Source organism: Melospiza melodia, chromosome 4 (assembly GCF_035770615.1).
Source record: "Melospiza melodia melodia isolate bMelMel2 chromosome 4, bMelMel2.pri, whole genome shotgun sequence".
Classification (NCBI taxonomy): Eukaryota; Metazoa; Chordata; class Aves; order Passeriformes; family Passerellidae; genus Melospiza; species Melospiza melodia.
In genome coordinates this window covers 107142-129688 of record NC_086197.1, presented here as the reverse complement: position 1 = coordinate 129688, position 22547 = coordinate 107142, and the positions used below count along the sequence as shown (strand labels likewise).

General features: G+C 39.1%; 2 long non-coding RNA genes across 2 annotated transcripts; both read left to right on the top strand.

Moving 5' to 3' along the window:
- The first annotated feature begins 9023 nt into the window (after window positions 1-9023).
- On the top strand, window positions 9024-14412 carry LOC134416928 (uncharacterized). Its single transcript, XR_010027470.1, has 3 exons — window positions 9024-9155; window positions 12566-12630; window positions 13242-14412. It is a non-coding gene; the product is annotated as an uncharacterized LOC134416928 (long non-coding RNA).
- Window positions 14413-14474: 62 nt separating this feature from the next.
- On the top strand, window positions 14475-16702 carry LOC134416929 (uncharacterized). Its single transcript, XR_010027471.1, has 3 exons — window positions 14475-14855; window positions 15196-15313; window positions 16467-16702. It is a non-coding gene; the product is annotated as an uncharacterized LOC134416929 (long non-coding RNA).
- Window positions 16703-22547: the final 5845 nt, after the last annotated feature.

Here is a 22547-nt window from a genome sequence, read left to right as displayed (position 1 = left end):
AACTTAAATGAGTTTAGACCAAGAGCTGAACCAAGCCGAACCAAGCCAAGTTTCATAAAACAGAACTGAACGACACCGCAGCCCTGTGCCTGCAGTGCACCTGTGCAGACGGCAGGGGGCGCTGTGCCTGCAGTGCGCCGGTGCAGACGGCAGGGAGCGCTGTATAAAGTAAGTATAAAATATCAACTATCTATAAGAAGGAATAAAAGCTCTGTGTCACGTGCAGCAGTAGAAAATTTCAGGCTCCCAGGGAATAAATAGTTTTCTTTAAATCATTTTCGTTTTGGAGTTTTTTGTTACTCCCAGGTAGCCTAAAGATTACTACTGCTGCTTTTTTATTCTAAAGCTAGAAAGGAAAACCAAGATTAGAAATACAGGGAAAGAAAGAAAGAAAGAAAGGAAGAAAAAGAAAAAAAAAATAAGGAAAGGAACTGAAAGGAAGAAAGAAGGAAGACTGACAAAAAAACACAAAAATCAGGAGGGCAAGGAGAAACCTAGGGGGAAAAAAAAGAAAAAGAAAAGAAAAAAACCCAACAAAAAACAAACCCACAGAAAAAAACCTCGAGATGGGCGAGAAAACCGCCCCCCCCAAAAAAAACCCGCAAGATGGGTAAGAAAAATCCCAGAAATACCACAGAAAAAAAATAAAAAAAAAGGAAAAAAAAAAAAACCAAAACCAAACAAACAAAAAAACCCAAACAACAACAACAAGATCGGCAGGAAAAAATGCAGAAGAAAACCCCAAGATGGGCAAGAAAAAGCCCAGAATAGAACCCCAAGATGGGCGAGAAAAATCCCAGAAAAAAAAAAAAAACGGAAAAAAACCCTAAGAAAAACCGAGAAAAAAAAAAAACAGAAAAGAACCCAAGATGGGCAAGAAAAATCCCTGAAAACAGACCAGGGGAAAACCCCAAGATGGGCAAGAAATTAAATCAGAACAAAAAACCAAGATGGGGAAGAAAAACCCAGAAAAAAAAAAAAAAAAAAAAACCAGAAAAAAAAATCCCAAGGGGGCAAGGAAAAACCAGAAAAAAAAAACCAAAATGGGCAAGAAGAAACGAAGAAAAAACCCCAAGAAATGCCAGAAAAAAATCAAGGAAAAAGGGAGTAAAAGCCCCAAGAAACACGGCAAGAAAGAGAGGCAATAAAGGCCACAAAAACTCAAGACAAAAAAAAACAAAAACAAGAAATGCCAGAAAAAGGTACGAAAATGGTTCTGCCAGGTGCGATCAAGGTGAGCGGGTTCAGATTCAGGTCCAGGAGATGAACAAGTGTCAGATTAGCTTGGGGCACTGCTGTGCAATGCAGCTGTGACAGGATTTATGTTTAAATATTGTTTAAATAAATTGGGGATTGTTTGGCTTTTATTGGGGTATAGGCTGGAGATTTCATAAAAAATATAAAACTAGAAATGCAAATATATCATATATATGTCGATATCAATAAATATTTAATATAAATAAATATAAGTAAAAGAAATATATTGTGTCAAAAGAATGTATCTATTATTATATAAAAAGGTATTCTCTCCAATATATATAGTATCTATAATTATAACAAATGAAAATTACAAATATAGATGTGAATAGAATTATGACAAACAAAATTATTTTTTAAATTTTAAATGTGTTTTAAAGAAAGGGGTGTCTTTGCTTTTTATTTCATTAGAGGCAGGGGCTTTATTTTAAATAATATAAGTACTATAGAAATGTAAATCGACAAACAGAAATATATAATAAATATATAGAGATATAAAGATATAATACCAAACTATGAATAGAAATAGAAATAGAAATCTATATAAGTAACATGAAGAGATGCAATATATAATATAATTTTTGTTATACAGTAATGTAAATTCTAAATATAAATGCGAATATAAATATGAAAAATATATGATGGGGGCTCGGAGCAGCCCAGGTGTGAGTGTGAGGATGATGGGGGCTCGGAGCAGCCCAGGTGTGAGTGTGAGGATGATGGAGGCTCGGAGCAGCCCAGGTGTGAGCTGTGAGGATGATGGGGGCTCAGATCAGCACCAGGTGTGAGTGTGAGGATGATGGGGGCTCGGAGCAGCCCAGGTGTGAGTGTGAGGATGATGAGGGGCCGGCTCCTGCCGGGGCGAGGCTGTTTTAGGGGAAGGCTTTGCCTCAGCTCCCTTTTGCATGGAGCTGCTGAGTGGAGGGGTTTATGGGGTGCTCCCGGCGCTGTCTCATGGAAGGACTGCAAGAGCTTCTCACAGGGTCGGGGGGACACTTGGAGCCGTGCTTGGATACGTGGAGCATCGCTTAAAGGAGGTGCCGAGGGACGAATCTTTGTGCCGGGGAGCAGCGGCCGAACAGGTGAGCCCGTGTGGGTTTAGAGTTCATTGTATTGCTTAATCTTGTTTGTAGTTGGTGTATGATAAGGGATGTGGTGTGACTTCTTGAACGCTATGGTTTTGGTGTTCCTAAGTTCTGATTTCTTTCTGGTTCGATAGTTTTTTTTATTTTTATTTTTTGGGACAGGGGCATTTATATGGTGGGTTTTTATAGGCAATACGTTTTTTAATTTAGGTAGTGATGTCTTTTAGTATTTTAATGGTTTAGGTTTTTTATTTTCATGTTTTTTTTTTTTTTAATTTTTTCAAAGAACTTTTATAGATTATAGGTTATTATTTGTGCATTAACATAAAGGTAGAGCTTTGGGGACTTTTTTTAGTAATGTTTAGGGTCAGTTGTACAGTTTTGAGTCTAGTGAGTTGGTTTGATTTAATTTTTATTGGGTGTTTTTATTAGCAGTTGTGTCATTTTCAAGGTGTATTTGAGTTTTTTGGGGTTTTTGAGATACTGGTTTAGGAGGAAGTTTATGATGAGCATGTGCGGAGGTTTTGGGCTACTTTATAGTGGGATTTAAAATTTATTTACAGTTAGGTTTATTTGAGTTTTTATTAGGGTTCAGTGACGTTGTGGGATGTTTGTTCCGTTAGTAATAGAAATAGGTTTTGTTTTGCTGTGCTGCGATGGGATGGGCGTGTGCTGCGTGCCGGTGCTGACAAAGGTACAGTATTGTTGTGGCTCTGGTGCGTCGGGTTAATGAACTTACATGGGTTAATGTAGAGATGAAAATAGAAATAAATATACATTTAAAAATAAATATAACATTAGAGTGGTAAACATAAATATAGATAACAGATACATACATAAAACTGTAATACATGGTATATAATTGTAACATATTATCATATAGATAAATGATAGTCTATTTTATATATATATATACACAAAGATATATAAATATAGATTGTAAATATAAAAATATTTAAATAGAGTTAAAGTAAATTGGGAGGTTTTATTAGGTTATAGGCTGGGGTTTTTAAATGATAGAAATAAAATATAAATTCAGATATACAAATATCTATAGAAATACAAATATCTATACATATTTAATTTAAATAAATATAAGTAAAAAAAATATATATAATACAGAAAATATATATCTATGATTATATTAGAAGGTATTCTCTCTATATAATATCTATGAATAGAATAAATAAAAATATCCATATAAATATCATTATAATTTTGAAAAATAAATTTACTTCCTAAATTTGAAATCTGGTTCAAATAAAGGGGTGTCCTTGGTTTTTATTTGGTTAGAGGCAGGAGTTTTATTTTAAATAATATAAGTAATATAGAAATGTGGATCTTAAGATAGAAATATATAGTAAATATATAAAGAGAAATTGCTAAACTATGACTATAAATTTAAATATAAATATATGTAAGTAATATGAAGAGTTGTAGTATAGAATATAAATAACATTATATGGCAATATAAATTATAAATGGGAATATAAATATAAAAATATGTAAATATAGTTTAAGAGAAAGGGAATGTTTTGGCTTTTATTTAAGTAGAGGCAGGGTTTTTATTTTGAATATTATAAGTGTTCCAGAAGTAAAAATCTTGACGCAGAAATATTTAATCAATATAAAAAATATGAATAAAAATATATAAAAAATATAAATACCTACTCGCATCGGATGTAATATAGAATATAAATTTATTAATAAATTGACATTGGTAAAGATAAATGTATAAGTAAGCATTCGACATTAATATACATTATAAATACAAATATGAATATAAAAATTGAACATGAGGATAAAATCTATTTAAATATTGTTTAAAACAAAGGGTTGGGTTTTTTTTTATTCTTCTTGTGTTAGAGGCAGGGTTTTTATTTTAAATAATATGAATGTAGATATTATTGTTATATATTTCTAAATATTGAGATATACAATCAAGATATAAATATATATATAAACACAAAATATAAATAAATACAAATAATAGGAAGAGATGTAATGAAGAATACAAATAACAGTATACATAAGTATACATTTTAAATGTAAATGTGAATATGAACCTGAAAAATAGAATTTAAAAAAATATTTAAATACAGTTTTGAAGAAAGGGGTTCTTTTTGGCTTTAATGTGGATGGAGGCAAAGGTTTTATTTTAAATAATCCAAGTGTTACAGAAGTAAAAATCGTAACAGAAATATATACTTACTATGTAAAAATATTTATAAAAATATACAAATAAATTTAAGTTGTAGGGATATATGCAATATGGAATAGAAATGTATTTATAAAAAGAAATGTGTAAATGGACAGTGTACATCAATATACATTGTAAATAGAAATGTGAATATCAATATGAAAAAATATTTTAAAAATATTTAAATATTTTTTTAAAGAAATTGTTGGGGTTTTTTTTTCTTTGGTTTTTTTTTTTTTTTTTTTTTTTTTTTTTTGTGTTGTGTTTTGTTTGGTTTTGTTTTGTCTTTTATCCTATTAGATTAGAGGCAGAAGTTTTTTTCCCCTCTTCCCGGTTTTGGGGCATTTATTTCAGAGCAGTTTTCGGCGGGGATCGCCCCTGTTCTTTTTTGCCGCCTTCGCTGCCCGCAGCCCCGAGGCGCGCTGCGCCCCCGGCTGGGGCGGGCGGCAGTGCTGCCGCCTTGTGGGCAGAGCGCGGTACTGCAGCCGTGCAGCGAGAGGCCGCCACCTTGGGAGTGGCGCGTGGCCGATGTCGCGGAGTTTTGGTTGACCTTCTCAGCATGGCGGCGAAAAGGGCGGGGAAGTGGAGGACCGTGTGGGTGTTTAACTGCACTGCCTGCACGGAATACCGACGTCATGGCGGCCCCGAGGGATTTTTCTGTGGCGTTTCATGTGTACTCGAGACATGCTGTGGGCTCAGGGGCGCCGTGGGCGGGCGTATTTCGGCGGGTTTGTGAGAGGCATCTGGGTAAACGCCTCGCTGTGCCGGGGTCCTGTCACGTCGGCTTTCCCGCCCTGAGGGAGCCGAGCCGGGCCGAATAGTTCCGAAGAGCCGAGTGTGGGCGAAAACAGCCGAGTTTCCCCGAAGAGCCGAGTGTGGCCGGAAAGAGCCGAGTTTCCCCGGAGAGCCGACTGCGGCCGAAAACAGACGAGTTTCCCCGAAGAGCCCAGTGCGGCCGAAAACAGCCGAGTTTACACCAAGAGCCGATGATAGCCGACTGCAACCAATAGCCGAGTGTAGCCGACTTGAGCCGCATTTAGACAACGTGCCGAATACGACCGAGTTTAGCCGAAGAGCCGAACTGAAACGAGTTTAGACCAAGAGCCGAAGCAAGCCGAATTCAGCCGAGTTTCATTAAACAGAACAGAACGACGCCGCAGCGCTCTTTATGCAGTGCGCCTGTGCAGACGGCAGGGGGCGCTGTATAAAGTATAAAATATCAACTATCTATAAGAGGGAATAAAAGCTCTATGTCATGTGCAGCAGTAGAAAATTTCAGGCTCCCAGGGAATAAATCGTTTTCTTTAAATCATTTTCGTTTTGGAGGTTTTTTTACTCCCAGGTAGCCTGAAAGTTACTACTGCTGCTTTTTTATTCTAAAGCTAGAAAGGAAAACCAAGATTAGAAATGCAGGGAAAGAAAGAAAGAAAAAGAAAAAAAGAAAATAAGGAAAGGAAATGAAAGGAAGAAAGAAGGAAGGACAGGAAGGAAGGAAGGAAGACAGACAAAAAAACCCAAAAACCAGGAGGGCAAGGAGAAACCTACGGAAAATAAAAAAAACCAAACAAACAAACAAAAAAAAAAAACCAAAAAAACACAAAAACAAACCCACATAAAAAAAAAAAAAAAACCTCGGGATGGGTGAGAAACCCCCCTCCCCGAAAAATCCAAGATGAGCAAGAAAAATCCCAGAAATACCACAGAAATAAAAACAGGAATAAAACAAAATAAAGACAAAAAAAAAAAAAAAAAAAAAAAAAAAAGAAAAAAAACCCCGAAAAACAAGAACAAGATGGGCAAGAAAAAAACGCAGAAGAAAACCCCAAGATGGGCATGAAAAAGCCCAGAATAAACCCCCAAGATGGGCGAGAAAAATCCCAGAAAAAAAAAATAAACCAGAGAAAACCGTAAGAAAGGCAGAGAAAAAAAAAAAAAAAAAACACAAAACAGAAAAGTACCCAAGATGGGCAAGAAAAATCCCTGAAAACAGACCAGAGAAAAACCAAAAAATGGGCAAGAAATAAAATCAGAACTAAAAACCAAGATGGGGAAGAAAAAATCCAGAAAAGGAAAAAAAAAGAAGGCCAAGAAAATCCAAGGAAAAAAAAAAAAAAACAAAACACCTGAAAAAAAAACCCCAAGGGGGGCAAGGAAAAACCAAAAAAACCCAACAAGATGGGCAAGAAGAAACGAAGAAAAAACCCCAAGAAGTGCCAGAAAAAAATCAAGGAAAAAGGGAGTAAAAGCCCCAAAAAACAAGGCAAGAAAGAGAGGCAATAAAGGCCACAAAAACTCAAGACAAAAAAAACCAAAAACAAGACATGCCAGAAAAAGGTACGAAAATGGTTCTGCCAGGTGCGATCAAGGTGAGCGGGTTCAGATTCAGGTCCAGGAGATGAACAAGTGTCAGATTAGCTTGGGGCACTGCTGTGCAATGCAGCTGTGACAGGATTTATGTTTAAATATTGTTTAAATAAATTGGGGATTGTTTGGCTTTTATTGGGGTATGGGCTGGAGATTTCATAAAAAATATAAAACTAGAAATCCAAATATATCATATATATATGTCGATATCAATAAATATTTAATACATATAAATATAAGTAAAAGAAATCTATTGTGTCAAAAGAATATATCTATTATTATATAAAAAGGTATTCTCTCCAATATATATAATATCTATAAATATAACAAATGGAAATTACAAATATAGATGTGAATAAAATTATGACAAACAAAATTATTTTTAAAATTTTAAATGTGTTTTAAAGAAAGGGTTGTCTTTGCTTTTTATTTCGTTAGAGGCAGGGGTTTTATTTTAAATAATATAAGTACTATAGAAATGTAAATCGACATACAGAAATATATAATAAATATACAGAGATATAAAGATATAATACCAAACGATGAATAGAAATAGAAACCTATGTAAGTAACATGAAGAGATGCAATATATAATATAATTTATATTATACAGTAATATAAATTCTAAATATACATGCGACTATAAATATGAAAAATATATGATGGGGGCTCGGAGCACCCCAGGTGTGAGTGTGACGGTGATGGGGGCTCGGAGCAGCCCAGGGGTGAGTGTGAGGATGATGGGGGCCCGGAGCAGCCCAGGGGTGAGTGTGAGGATGATGGGGGCTTGGAGCAGCCCAGGTGTGAGTGTGAGGATGATGAGGGGCCGGCTCCTGCCGGGGCGAGGCTGTTTTAGGGGGAGGCTTTGCCTCAGCTCCCTTTTGCATGGAGCTGCTGAGTGGAGGGGTTTATGGGGCGCTCCCGGCGCTGTCTCATGGAAGGACTGCGGGAGCTTCCCACAGGGTCGGGGGCAACACCTGGATCCGCGCTTGGGTACGTGGAGCATCGCTTAAAGGAGGCGCCGAGGGACGAATCCTTGTGCCCGGGAGCAGCAGCCGAACAGGTGAGCCCGTGTGGGTTTGGAGCGGGGAATTTTCTCCTTCCCCTTTGCAATTTCGTCTTGCCAGTCCCTCCCCGGATCCCCAGGAACAAAAGTGGAGCTTGTGAGGACAAAAGGGATTAAGGAGAAGGAAGCAGCTCCTCTTCTTTTATTGTCTGCGTTTGACCTGAGGGGATCCCTCTTGACTTGTGGTTTTAAGGGTGTTGATTGCAGGAAAAGCTGCCTTTTGCAGGCTGTTAGGGGTATCCCGGGGGTGACAGGGAATCCCTGCGTTCTATTCTAAGGGGAATGGGAAAAGTATTCTTGTGGTATTATGGGTTTGATTTGAAGGCAGCCACCCCATTTGCACCACCCTCGGGTTTAAATGGAGGGGGCAGCCCTGGTGTCCCTCCTTTTCAAGGGTTTGAATGGAGGTCGAAATCGCCCTTTCCCATCAGTCGAAGGCTTTCATTTGGGGAGCGCCCCTTCTTTTCTGCTCTCCTAGGGGGTGAAATTGGAGGGGAGAACACATTTCTTTGCCCTTGTTGAAGTGAGGTGCGCCCCGTCTGCGGTTTCGGGGCTGGCTTGCGGGAAGCCGCAGCTCCGGCAGCGTTTGCAGGGCTGCAATGGGGCTGTGCCGCTGCATTGGAGGGCGCTCCCCGTGCCCGCGGCCCGGCCCGGAACGTTCCCGCTCGGGAGCGCTGCTGGCACGGCCCGGGCAGCTGCCGGGGCGCACGGGGGATTCGGCGCGGCAGGGGCGGAGCCGCGCCGGTGCGAGCCGTGCGGAGCCGAGCGGAGCCGGGCCGGGCCGGCCAAGGGCGGCAGAGGTGGCGCGGGCGCTGCTGCGCCGGCCCGGGCGGTGCCGGCCGCTCCGTCCGCTCCGGGCGCGGGGCTCGGGCGCCGCCGGTAGCCCCGGGCCCGGTGCCGGCCCCGCCGGGCAGGGGCAGCGGGCGGGGCTCCCCGGGACGGCGCCGGCCCCGCGTGCCGGAGCGGCCGCCGCAGGAGCCGCTTTCCTGCCGGGAGCCGCGCTCCGTCCGGGGCCGGCAGCGAGCGCGGGGTTCGGCCGCTCCACGTTCGGCGGTGCCGTGGCTCGGAGGCGCTTTGGAGGCGTTGATGGCATCGCTGGGTTCGGTTTGCAGCGGCTGTCCGCTAAGGGATACGGTGTTCTTCCTGAGCGGCACGGTTCTCGGTGCCGGTAGGGATGATAAAGGTTCGTTTCGGATTGGGTTTTGTAGTCGGATTTTTTTTTTTTTTTTTTTTTTTTTTTTTTTGCCGGGGTATTATGTTTAGAAGGGCGCGCAATGTTTTTTACGGGTCGTAGCGTGAAGCAGCGGTTCGCATTTTAATTCTGTTGCGGTGGCTTTTATTAGCGTGAGTGTGTAGTGTTTGTTTTGGGCGGCTTGGGGTAGCGTCGTGTCGTTCATAGCAGCGGGTTTTTAATCTTTATAATTGCATGTGTGTTTATCGTCTTCCAGGGCTTTTATTTGTTTGGTTTGTTTGATTGTAGTGTATGTTTTATGGTTACGGGTAATTTGGGGACATTGTTTATGGTTACCTTTGTCTTTAGTGTTTGTGTTTGTTTCTAGGTGGTATTTTTATTTTGATAGCTTGAGGCACTATGGGTTTATTCAGTTGGGAATAATTTTTTGTTGTAGATTTCAGTTTATCTGTTTTTTTGGTATTATTCTTGTTGTTGGTTTCTTTATTTTGTTTCTTTTTTTTTTTTTTTTTGTTGTTGTTGTCTTTTAATGTATTTGAGTATTGTTTATCAGGGGTTTTTTTGGGAACATGGGTATTTATATGGTGGGTTTCTAAAGTATTTATTTATTTGGGTAGTTAATTTCTTAGTTTTTTCTGGTTGAGATGTTTTTCCATTTTGTTAATTAGTTCAGGTTTTAAAGTTATCTTTACAGAGGATTGTTTATTCTTTGAGTTAGTGTAGAGGTAGAATTTTGTTGGTTTTTTTTTTTTTTTTTTGTTAACGTCGTTCAGGGTGAGTGGCACTGGCTTGAGTTGAGTAGATTGGTTTGACTTTTTTTTAGTACTTTTTGTAATTTGCTGTGTGTGTTTCTATAGGATTTTCTTTTATTTTGGTTCCATTTTTCTGTCGTGATGAGAATTGTTATTGAGAAGAGTGTTCTTTGTTTTTTCGCTGACACTTGTTTGGGTGTTGGAGGTATCTTGATGTTTTTGGAAGATATTGGTGGGAATTTGATGCTGTTTGTTCTGTCATTTCATTTAGGAATTGGATTTTAAATATGCAATTATGACTCTAACTATATTGAAACAAAAGAAATAGATGTGTAGCAATGGGAATGAGCCAATTTTATTTTTATATATTCGGTCAATTTTTAAAATTTAGCATGTAACATAAGTCATTATATGTTACAATAAGTTACTCTAATTTTAATAGAGTATTGTGTATGTTTATAGATATATGAATAGAGAATATAAATGTAAATACAACCCAAGCAAAAATACAAATATATAAATGTATTGCAACTATATGCAGATATATAAAAAATTAATAATAAATTGTAAATGTAAAATAACATGAATTGTAAAGTATATAATACACGTAATATACTGCATATATTTTATTAAAAATATTATAGGAAAAGGATATAAAATAGATATAAATATGGATGTGATATATGTATCTATCTATCTATATCTATCATTTGTTGTATATTATGATAAATATAAATATAAAAAATATTTAGGTAGTTTAAAATAATGGATGGTTTTGTTTTTTCTTTGCCAAAGCAGGGGTTTTCGTGTAAAAATTAAAAATACAAATAATATAAAGGTAGAAATATAAGTATAGAAATATATCATAAACACATTAAAGATTTATATAAAAATTAGAAATATAAGGAAAAATAAGTTGTAGCAGTAGATATGGTAAATAATTTAAAAAATAATTTCCGTATATTTTTGAATAAGGTGCATATTAAATATAGTTATTAATATAATGCATCAATATAAACTATAAATATATATAAAATATCAACAATCTATAAGAAGGAATAAAAGCTCTTTGTCACGTGCAGCAGTAGAAAATTTCAGGCTCCCAGGGAATAAATCGTTTTCTTTAAATCATTTTCGTTTTGGATTTTTTTTTTTTACTCCCGGGTAGCCTGAAAGTTTCTACTGCTGCTTTTTTATTCTAAAGGTGGAAAGGTAAACCAAGATTAGAAATACAAGAAAGGCGAAGGGAAGGAAAGGGAAAGGAAAGGAATGGAAGCAGGAGAGGAAGAGGGAAGGGAAGTGGTGAAAAACAGAGTGAAAAAAGTAAAAAGAGTTGGAGGGAAAAAGAGAGGGCATTCGGGAGGAGCGGTGCTGCCTCAGGTGCTTCCCCGCCGTGGGGCGAAGGACCCGTTTGATGCCCAGGAGGGACTGCAGCTGCCTGTGGCGGGGGACGGAGCCGTGGCTGTCAGCCCGAGACTCCAACTCCCGGCAGGCCGTGCTGCTGGCGCGGCGTGTGACGCAACGGCCGACGCAGCACATGAGTGGCTGGCGTGCCAGGCGGTCGCGCGGGGCTGTGCGCGGGCAGCTGCCGGCGCCTCTCCCGCGCGGGACGGCGACGCTGGAGGGGCGCAGCCTCCGTCTGGCCGCCCGCACGGAGCTGAGCAGGAGGAAGGAGCGTCCGCCCGGTTCCTCGGCCTCCCTCAGCGGTGCCGGGGGCGGGGGCGCTGCCGCCCGCCGATGGCGGAGGGCGAGGCGGTGCTTTGCTGCCGCGGGCCGGGAGCTGCGGGAGCCGCCCCGGGCGAGCGGCGCCGGGCGCTCCCGCGGTCCCGGTGGGGCGGCCGCCCTCGGGCTGGCGGAGGCGCCGGAGGAGCCCCCGAGCTGCAGCCGTCTCCCTCGGGCTGCTGCCGGTGCTGCGGGCGGAGGCGGCTCCGCCGCGTGTTGGGCGCTGCGAGCAGGCAGCGCTGCGGTATCGCCGGCATGACGGGGCTGCTGCCTGCGTTAGTGCTCGTGGCTCTTTGTGCCGTGACAGCGGATGGAGCGGCGCTGGGCGGTAAAGCCAGAGATGGCCGGGAGAATGCCCAGCGCAGGGAGCGGGCGGGCTGTATGCTTCGGATGGCACAGGTACGAGCTGCAAAGCCACCCCCCCTTCCGCCCCTGCCCTCCCGAGCCCCGGGGAAAATGCTTTCCAGCATTGTCGAGTTTGAGAGACAAAACTTGTGATTTGACACTAGCATCCAGAAAAGGTTTCTGTCTAGATTAGCAAATGCCTAAATTGTTCTTGGTTACATCCCATGACCGGTTTTAGGCAGTGACTTCATACTGCTTTTAGGATTTTCTTGTACACTGGTGAGAAAATAGGCAGGTCTGATAGTGGTTTCACTTTTTTTCTACTTCACGTTCCATAAGATTCTTTTATCCAAGCGATTGTTTTAAAATTCTACTGTAAGCGTTTGTGGTTCACTTTTTTTTTCTTTGCAGCACCCGGGCCTTTTTTTTTTTTCTCTAAATCGGGAGTAAATATAGCTGAGTAAAATTACCTTGGTTATCTTCCTTCTTTTTAAACTTAATTGTTTTTATTAATAATTCTATTTGAATATGCAGAAAAAGTGGGTATGTCCTGTAATCTATGCTAGCTTTTCTCGTTTACAGGGTACTCACAAAATATGTCTCCCTTAGTGTCCCACAGAAACATTCTGGGTGAAATCTGAATTAAGGTATGTGTTTTCAAATAAGTAATCAGTTTAGATATTTGCCTGTGTACCTTTTCCTGTAATTCAGAGCTTGTGTTCTGTGGGTTTTATGATAAACCTGTAAAACATGTAAGAATGGTTTTGCAAGTCTGAATCGTTGAAGGCAGCAATAAGTGGATTTAAAGCCTGTTCTTGAGCAGACAAAGGGGAAAAGTGTGACTCTGATGCTGAACTTGTCATTTTTCATTTGACTTGCCTTTAATTATTGAAGAAGAGAGAGAACTAGGAAAAGAAATAGAATTGATTATTGAGCAGTCCTAAAAAGCTCACCATGATTCTGTGTAGAGCCAAAGTGAAGGATGATGGAACAGAGCTCTGTGCATTAGAAGGAAATAAACCTGATGTCCACACAGAGTCTTACTAATTTCTGTTTTTAAAATGCAAAATAAGTTTAGGAAGTGTTGGAAGTTAGTATTTTGGGAAAGAAATGGCAGTTCCACAAAACATTCCATTCCATTTAAGAGAGGCCCTTGGACTGATTCATGTTGTAACTGCTGTCACTGCAATCAGTTGGTGGTTCAGCCTTGAAACGTGCACTTGGCCTTCTATAAAGCACTGTTTTGTTTGCCTTTCAGTGCTATGAGTCTTGATAAATTGGAGAAGTGCCCAAGAGAAATTCATCATCCTGAGATACAAAAGGTAGGAAGTGACTTTTTTTGGTTTGGTTCTTTTTCTTTATTGTTTTCTGGAAATAGAAGTAATTAAGTATAGATACTACTGGTTTGTTTCTTCCAGTAGCTGATAATACTAAGACCAATAATAATAATAATAAGAGTAAAGTAATACTACTTCAACTGTCTTTATTTATCCATTGGACTGGCCATTTTAAATCTAAACTTCTAAACACAAATCAAACCATCATCCTTGTAGAATCTTTAATAGGAGTGGGCTAAAGATCCTGGTTTTGTTGACAGGATTTATTGGTTCATGAACAGCAAGAGGTAAGTACAAGCCTAACTACCCTCTAGCTCACAGACCTGCCCGGTGAATAGAGCTTTGTTTTTTTGATGGGCTTGTGATGACTTTGAGATCAATTGCTCATTCATTACAGTAAAAAAAAAAAAAATTGTTTTGAACATGACAGCAAAAATAACTTTAAGCACAACTTAATAATAATAGATCACCAATTTTAGTTAATAATTTTATGCTATACTCTTGGGTGAGGGAAGACTCGGACACTCAATATGAGATCAGCAAGCTATGTTTATTGCAGAGAGTATCAGACACTTATACAGCACATAATAAGCTTATGAATATTCTGTAAGCCAAGCGATCTATTGGTTAAACTATACCATCAACTCTTCCTCATTCCTTTGGGCCTACATTCCCTATTTCCCACGTCTCTCTGTCTACTTGTTATCCTACCCAGCTAGGCCCAGGCACACGCTATCTTGCAGGTGCAAAACTCAAAAATACCTGTGTTCGGTACTTTCCCAGCTCCTGGTCGGCTAACGAGCGAATGTCTGCGTGACCTCTGTCATGGAGCCATTTCTCCACACTATACTATCAAAGTTTAAAGGTAAATTATTATATATTAGGAGATGGTGTAAAGTGTATGTTGTAATGTGTAGGATATATACAAAGATACGTACTTGAAAGTCCGTAGAGGAAACAAATTTTTACGCCTTCTGTTTGACTGTTTGTCATATATTTGGTTTTATTTCCCAGGGATCAGTGAATTTTAACTCTGGAGTCCTCTATGCTAAGGATGCTCAGCTTACAGATGATGAAATATTCAGTAATGGTGAGTTTTTCACCTTCTCCTTCATTGTTTTGCTCATCTGAATTAAAAAAAAAAAAAGGCAAGATTAAAGAAAAAGCAATAGTTTTATTATTTTTACCCTGTTATGTCTGTTTCCTCAGTATTTGCTGCAGCTCTGCTTACCCAAGGTTTGGGTAAAACAAGCTTTGGGTTCCCTCTGTCTCACTGGGAGTTGCCCAATTCAGTTGCATCTGGTGAAATTCACCCTGAGACCTTACAGAACTAGCTCCAACTACATGCGAGCCATTTGCAGTTCTCTCCAGACACCTGGAGAATGGGCGACGTTTCTGAGGATCCGGCGAGCGTGCTTCTATCAAAACTCAGTCTGTGAAATTTCTGGGGAAAACCCTTCTGTGTCCTGAAGGGTTCAAACTCTGGCGAGGATCCAGTTATCAGGTGCTCACCTGGATGGTTCCAGCTGCCAAAGGTGACACTTGTACTCTTGCCCTGTAGTTTACATCTATTGTATTTTTGTTATTTTGCAGGATTTTTTGTCTTTGCAAAATATTGTGCATTTCACTCTTTGGAACCTCTCAGATGGTTCTTTGGTGCAGCACCACCCCAGGGGACACTTGGCTGCTGTCCTGAAGGGGTTGGTGGCTAGAATTGTAAATCCTGGAGAGTTTATAAGTCTTCTGTCCCCAGGGAGGTATCATGCTTGGTTTACTTTTGTTCTGTTGGTTAGGCGCTGCTTCTCGTTGCAAGTACGAATTTCAAACTGCCCTGTTCTTTTTTTAACTGTTTTCCTGGTTCTCTCCGCCCGGCAGGGAAAGACTCTCGTATCCTTGTCGTCGGGCTCGGTGCTGTCCAAGAAGATACAGAAACTAAAAAAATCATAAGAAGCAAAATATGACTGCAGGGAAAAGAAGCTGGAGAGAACAGAAGGTGATATTGTTATCCTTACCCTGTATTAGAGACATCCGCTGTGCTTTGATGCTGGCAGCTGCCAGGGGCTTGTTAGCTCTTTGTAGGCAGGTGTAGGTGTTCACTTGTAGTTTTTTTCTCTGTTCAAGTCAATTCAAACTTTGCTAAGCTTATATTTGCAGATTACTCTCTAGCACAGTCCAGCATGACATTTTTGAATGTTGTAAAAATACCATGTTACTTGGAAATTGCTAATGAAGAGAAGCTTTAGGGGAAAATAAGATGTCAGGGTTGGGAGATGTGAGAAGAATTGTGTGGGGATGTTAGACTGAAGTAAAGCACACTTGAAGCTGGACTGGCACGCTGGCAGGTCCCCTATTAAACAGTAGTGCTGAGATTAGCCTGGGGGTTGCCCATTGTTTCTGTAGAAATCAATGTTTCCTGGTCTTCAGAGGGAAGCTGCTTTGAAAAGCTGGAAGGTGCAGCATGCTGACAATCCCCGTGCTTTGGATTAAAAGTAGATTTCAGAAGGGTCCTAGGCTTTTGTCTTTTCCTAGAAGTCGATGTAATCCTATCGAGGAGTTTTTAGTTCTGTGTTGCCATGTCATCCATCAGAGCCCTGTTGTACTAATCATCATACAAGTACAAAACAAAAAATCAGACCCTGTCCCAAGCACTTAGAGACCAGAACACGATTTCCTCGGGCTGCCATTTGTGTGCCATCGGTACTCACCACGAATTGAGCCCTCTGGCTCTGACAGAGCCCCTGGATGCTGACGGAAGGGGGCTGGTCACAGACCCTGGAGGTGCCTGTCCCACAGGGAGGGAGAGGCCGAGGCAGTGTGGCCTGCAGGGAGGGTCTCGTCCCCAGAGAGCAGCCGGCGACTCCATGCCTGCCCCGGGCTGCGGGTGCACCCTCGGGGTGGACGCCTGCCCTCAGGTTTCCCTCTGGGCACCCGGGGAGGGAACCAGGTGCATCCGTGTGGCAGCTGCAGGGCCTGCAGGCTCTGGGCCCTGGAGCCGAGTGAGCCTGAGCTGCTGCATGCTTGCTGTGAGCTTTGGGGTGAGCGTGCATCACTACAGGCCTGGGATGGATTGAAATGCGCTGAGGAAAGCAGAGGGAGGGAGGGAGGGAGGGAAATGCTCTGTTAACATGTGCCAATTCTTCTGTCAGACTCATCACGGCGGGACAGCGTGAGGACTGAAAGTGTAAGAAGATGTGGAGGGAAACAGAGAATCTGACAGGAGCAGCGAACGCACGAGTGCACGAATTTTGCTTTTTGCTTGGATGTAAACTCAGGAGTTGAAAGGAATTTGGGAGTGAGAAGGGACATTTCAGAAGGAGAAGAAGAAAAAGAAGTTGTTGTTGTTGCTACAGTCCTGGCAAAAAGCTTTTGTTCTAGCTAATAAAAGAAGTTAGTTTAAAAAACAAAAAGGAAAAAATGTAGTGTTTTTTTTTTTTCCTTCACTATGATATGCATTGGTGGTATATGGTGTGTTGTTTTATTTCTTGGTATTATTAACTCTGTGTAAATTGTTTTTTGAGTGAAGCTGACTTTCTGGATGGGTTGGTTTGTATTTGAGGCAGGATTAATTTCAGTAGGGTTCTTTCATAGATTTCTGATGGGTATTACTGGGATTTTGGTTTTGTTTACTGTATGTATAAACCTAGAGCTTTGGTAGGGCCAGCTGGGCTGCTGGAGTTTTGGGTGTGAATTTATTAGATGGCTTTTGTTAAATGCAGTTTTTAATTTTTGAAATGTTTTTCAGTGTAGTGGTTTTAAGGTGGTTTTTAAGAATTCATTGTATTGTTTTATCTTGTTTGTAGTTGGTGTATGATAAGGGATGTGGTGTGACCTTTTGGACATTATGGTTTTGGTGTTCCTAAGTTCTGATTTCTTTCTGGTTGGATAGTTTTTTTTATTTTTATTTTTTGGGACAGGAGCATTTATATGGTGGGTTTTTATAGGCAATATGTTTTTAATTTAGGTAGTGATATTTTTTAGTATTTTAATAGTTTAGGTTTTTTATTTTCATGGTTTTAATTATTTTTTTTAATTTTTTCAAATAACTTTGATAGATCATAGGTTATTATTTGTGCATTAGCATAAAGGTAGAGCTTTGGGGACTTTTTTTAGTAATGTTTAGGGTCAGTTGTGCAGTTTTGAGTCTAGTGAGTTGGTTTGATTTAATTTTTATTGGGTGTTAGTTTTTATTAGCAGTTGTGTCATTTTCAAGGTGTGTTTGAGTTTTTTGGGGTTTTTGAGATATCATTTTAGGAGGAAGTTTATGATGAGCATGTGCGGAGGTTTTGGGCCACTTTATAGTGGGATTTAAAATTTATTTACAGTTAGGTTTATTTGAGTTTTTATTAGGGTTCAATGACGTTGTGGGATGTTTGTTCCGTTAGTAATAGAAATAGGTTTTGTTTTGCTGTGCTGCGATGGGATGGGCGTGTGCTGCGTGCCGGTGCTGACAAAGGTACAGTATTGTTGTGGCTCTGGTGTGTCGGGTTAATGAACTGACATGGTTTAATATAGAGATGAAAACAGAAATAAATATACATTTAAAAATAAATATAACATTAGAGTGGTAAACATAAATATAGATAACAGATACATACATAAAACTAAAATACATAGTATATAATTGTAACATATTATCATATAGATAAATGATAGTCTATTTTATATAAATATATATACACAAAGATAAATAAATATAGATTGTAGATATAAAAATATTTAAATAGAGTTAAAGTAAATTGGGGTTTTTTTTTAGGTTATAGGCTGGGAATTTTAAATAAATGATAGAAATAAAATATAAATTCAGATATACAAATATATATAGAAATACAAATATCTATACATATTTAATTTAAATAAATATAAGTAAAAATATATATATAATACGGAAAATATATATCTATGATTATATTAGAAGGTATTCTCTCTAATATATATAATATCTATGAATAAAATAAATAAAAATATCCATATAAATATCATTATAATTTTGAAAAATAAATTTACTTCCTAAATTTTAAATCTGGTTCAAATAATGGGGTATCCTTGGTTTTTATTTGGTTAGAGGCAGGAGTTTTATTTTAAATAATATAAGTAATATAGAAATGTGGATCTTAAGATAGAAATATATAGTAAATATATAAAGAGAAATTGCTAAACTATGACTATAAATTTAAATATAAATATATGTAAGTAATATGAAGAGTTGTAGTATAGAATATAAATAACATTATATGGCAATATAAATTATAAATGGGAATATAAATATAAAAATATGTAAATATAGTTTAAGAGAAAGGGAATGTTTTGGCTTTTATTTAAGTAGAGGCAGGGTTTTTATTTTGAATATTATAAGTGTTCCAGAAGTAAAAATCTTGACGCAGAAATATTTAATCAATATAAAAAATATGAATAAAAATATATAAAAAATATAAATACCTACTCGCATCGGATGTAATATAGAATATAAATTTATTAATAAATTGACATTGGTAAAGATAAATGTATAAGTAAGCATTCGACATTAATATACATTATAAATACAAATATGAATATAAAAATTGAACATGAGGATAAAATCTATTTAAATATTGTTTAAAACAAAGGGTTGGGTTTTTTTTTATTCTTCTTGTGTTAGAGGCAGGGTTTTTATTTTAAATAATATGAATGTAGATATTATTGTTATATATTTCTAAATATTGAGATATACAATCAAGATATAAATATATATATAAACACAAAATATAAATAAATACAAATAATAGGAAGAGATGTAATGAAGAATACAAATAACAGTATACATAAGTATACATTTTAAATGTAAATGTGAATATGAACCTGAAAAATAGAATTTAAAAAAATATTTAAATACAGTTTTGAAGAAAGGGGTTCTTTTTGGCTTTAATGTGGATGGAGGCAAAGGTTTTATTTTAAATAATCCAAGTGTTACAGAAGTAAAAATCGTAACAGAAATATATACTTACTATGTAAAAATATTTATAAAAATATACAAATAAATTTAAGTTGTAGGGATATATGCAATATGGAATAGAAATGTATTTATAAAAAGAAATGTGTAAATGGACAGTGTACATCAATATACATTGTAAATAGAAATGTGAATATCAATATGAAAAAATATTTTAAAAATATTTAAATATTTTTTTAAAGAAATTGTTGGGGTTTTTTTTTCTTTGGTTTTTTTTTTTTTTTTTTTTTTTTTTTTTTGTGTTGTGTTTTGTTTGGTTTTGTTTTGTCTTTTATCCTATTAGATTAGAGGCAGAAGTTTTTTTCCCCTCTTCCCGGTTTTGGGGCATTTATTTCAGAGCAGTTTTCGGCGGGGATCGCCCCTGTTCTTTTTTGCCGCCTTCGCTGCCCGCAGCCCCGAGGCGCGCTGCGCCCCCGGCTGGGGCGGGCGGCAGTGCTGCCGCCTTGTGGGCAGAGCGCGGTACTGCAGCCGTGCAGCGAGAGGCCGCCACCTTGGGAGTGGCGCGTGGCCGATGTCGCGGAGTTTTGGTTGACCTTCTCAGCATGGCGGCGAAAAGGGCGGGGAAGTGGAGGACCGTGTGGGTGTTTAACTGCACTGCCTGCACGGAATACCGACGTCATGGCGGCCCCGAGGGATTTTTCTGTGGCGTTTCATGTGTACTCGAGACATGCTGTGGGCTCAGGGGCGCCGTGGGCGGGCGTATTTCGGCGGGTTTGTGAGAGGCATCTGGGTAAACGCCTCGCTGTGCCGGGGTCCTGTCACGTCGGCTTTCCCGCCCTGAGGGAGCCGAGCCGGGCCGAATAGTTCCGAAGAGCCGAGTGTGGGCGAAAACAGCCGAGTTTCCCCGAAGAGCCGAGTGTGGCCGGAAAGAGCCGAGTTTCCCCGGAGAGCCGACTGCGGCCGAAAACAGACGAGTTTCCCCGAAGAGCCCAGTGCGGCCGAAAACAGCCGAGTTTACACCAAGAGCCGATGATAGCCGACTGCAACCGATAGCCGAGTGTAGCCGACTTGAGCCGCATTTAGACAACGTGCCGAATACGACCGAGTTTAGCCGAAGAGCCGAACTGAAACGAGTTTAGACCAAGAGCCGAAGCAAGCCGAATTCAGCCGAGTTTCATTAAACAGAACAGAACGACGCCGCAGCGCTCTTTATGCAGTGCGCCTGTGCAGACGGCAGGGGGCGCTGTATAAAGTATAAAATATCAACTATCTATAAGAGGGAATAAAAGCTCTATGTCATGTGCAGCAGTAGAAAATTTCAGGCTCCCAGGGAATAAATCGTTTTCTTTAAATCATTTTCGTTTTGGAGTTTTTTTTACTCCCAGGTAGCCTGAAAGTTACTACTGCTGCTTTTTTATTCTAAAGCTAGAAAGGAAAACCAAGATTAGAAATGCAGGGAAAGAAAGAAAGAAAAAGAAAAAAAGAAAATAAGGAAAGGAAATGAAAGGAAGAAAGAAGGAAGGACAGGAAGGAAGGAAGGAAGACAGACAAAAAAACCCAAAAACCAGGAGGGCAAGGAGAAACCTACGGAAAATAAAAAAAACCAAACAAACAAACAAAAAAAAAAAACCAAAAAAACACAAAAACAAACCCACATAAAAAAAAAAAAAAAACCTCGGGATGGGTGAGAAACCCCCCTCCCCGAAAAATCCAAGATGAGCAAGAAAAATCCCAGAAATACCACAGAAATAAAAACAGGAATAAAACAAAATAAAGACAAAAAAAAAAAAAAAAAAAAAAAAAAAAAGAAAAAAAACCCCGAAAAACAAGAACAAGATGGGCAAGAAAAAAACGCAGAAGAAAACCCCAAGATGGGCATGAAAAAGCCCAGAATAAACCCCCAAGATGGGCGAGAAAAATCCCAGAAAAAAAAAAATAAACCAGAGAAAACCGTAAGAAAGGCAGAGAAAAAAAAAAAAAAAAACACAAAACAGAAAAGTACCCAAGATGGGCAAGAAAAATCCCTGAAAACAGACCAGAGAAAAACCCCAAAATGGGCAAGAAATAAAATCAGAACTAAAAACCAAGATGGGGAAGAAAAAATCCAGAAAAGGAAAAAAAAAGAAGGCCAAGAAAATCCAAGGAAAAAAAAAAAAAAACAAAACACCTGAAAAAAAAACCCCAAGGGGGGCAAGGAAAAACCAAAAAAACCCAACAAGATGGGCAAGAAGAAACGAAGAAAAAACCCCAAGAAGTGCCAGAAAAAAATCAAGGAAAAAGGGAGTAAAAGCCCCAAAAAACAAGGCAAGAAAGAGAGGCAATAAAGGCCACAAAAACTCAAGACAAAAAAAACCAAAAACAAGACATGCCAGAAAAAGGTACGAAAATGGTTCTGCCAGGTGCGATCAAGGTGAGCGGGTTCAGATTCAGGTCCAGGAGATGAACAAGTGTCAGATTAGCTTGGGGCACTGCTGTGCAATGCAGCTGTGACAGGATTTATGTTTAAATATTGTTTAAATAAATTGGGGATTGTTTGGCTTTTATTGGGGTATGGGCTGGAGATTTCATAAAAAATATAAAACTAGAAATCCAAATATATCATATATATATGTCGATATCAATAAATATTTAATACATATAAATATAAGTAAAAGAAATCTATTGTGTCAAAAGAATATATCTATTATTATATAAAAAGGTATTCTCTCCAATATATATAATATCTATAAATATAACAAATGGAAATTACAAATATAGATGTGAATAAAATTATGACAAACAAAATTATTTTTAAAATTTTAAATGTGTTTTAAAGAAAGGGTTGTCTTTGCTTTTTATTTCGTTAGAGGCAGGGGTTTTATTTTAAATAATATAAGTACTATAGAAATGTAAATCGACATACAGAAATATATAATAAATATACAGAGATATAAAGATATAATACCAAACGATGAATAGAAATAGAAACCTATGTAAGTAACATGAAGAGATGCAATATATAATATAATTTATATTATACAGTAATATAAATTCTAAATATACATGCGACTATAAATATGAAAAATATATGATGGGGGCTCGGAGCACCCCAGGTGTGAGTGTGACGGTGATGGGGGCTCGGAGCAGCCCAGGGGTGAGTGTGAGGATGATGGGGGCCCGGAGCAGCCCAGGTGTGAATGTGAGGATGATGGGGGCTCAGATCAGCACCAGGTGTGAGTGTGAGGATGATGGGGGCTCGGAGCAGCCCAGGTGCGAGTGTGAGGATGATGGGGGCTCGGAGCAGCCCAGGTGTGAGTGTGAG